Source organism: Acanthisitta chloris, unplaced genomic scaffold (assembly GCF_000695815.1).
Source record: "Acanthisitta chloris isolate BGI_N310 unplaced genomic scaffold, ASM69581v1 scaffold16557, whole genome shotgun sequence".
In the NCBI taxonomy this organism is placed as follows: Eukaryota; Metazoa; Chordata; class Aves; order Passeriformes; family Acanthisittidae; genus Acanthisitta; species Acanthisitta chloris.
This window is the reverse complement of record NW_008683308.1, coordinates 45,938-46,609: the sequence shown is the minus strand read 5'-3', so window position 1 is coordinate 46,609 and position 672 is coordinate 45,938.

Sequence of the window (672 nt, the reverse complement as noted above, 5' to 3'; positions counted from 1 at the left end):
TTGTATGTTATGTAACACCATAAAATATACAAATGGGAACTTAATACCATCAAATGCATTAAAGTCCATAAATAATTAGCATTTAAAATAATGTAGCACTTTAACAAGCTTTCATATATGTCTGGAGTGATTTTATGCTCTCTTAAACCACCACTGACAACAGTCCTTTATGCCAGCAGAGAAGGAGGACAGAGGACAGGAGACAACTTGCAGCTTTCCTGGGTCAGGGAGTGCAGAGCTGGATCACGGCGCTGGTCCTGAGCCAGACCTGGAGCAGCAGCAGCCAGGGAGCCAGCAGAACTCCTGTCCAGGAGCCAGAGCCTGGCCTGGGTGGGTCAAAGCTTCAGTGCTTCCTTTTGGTGGCATGAAAAGCAGAACAATCAGGAGAGAGCTCAGGGGGTTGGGATGTTTTGTTAAACCCCAGAAGCAAAAGCAGTTTACTCTGTTGGGAGGTTTTACATTTTGTCATACCACTTTTACCTACTTTGTTTACTCATTTTTTCCAGTAAATGCTGTTCCAGAAATCAGTTTGATTTCCATTTTAACCATGTGCCTGCAGTAAGATATTTGACAGCAGCAGAATCACTACTAACTTCAAGGTATGCAAAGATCAGTATATAAAACATAACTACAAGAGGGAGGTGCAGGAACACATTTACCAAACATCAGATT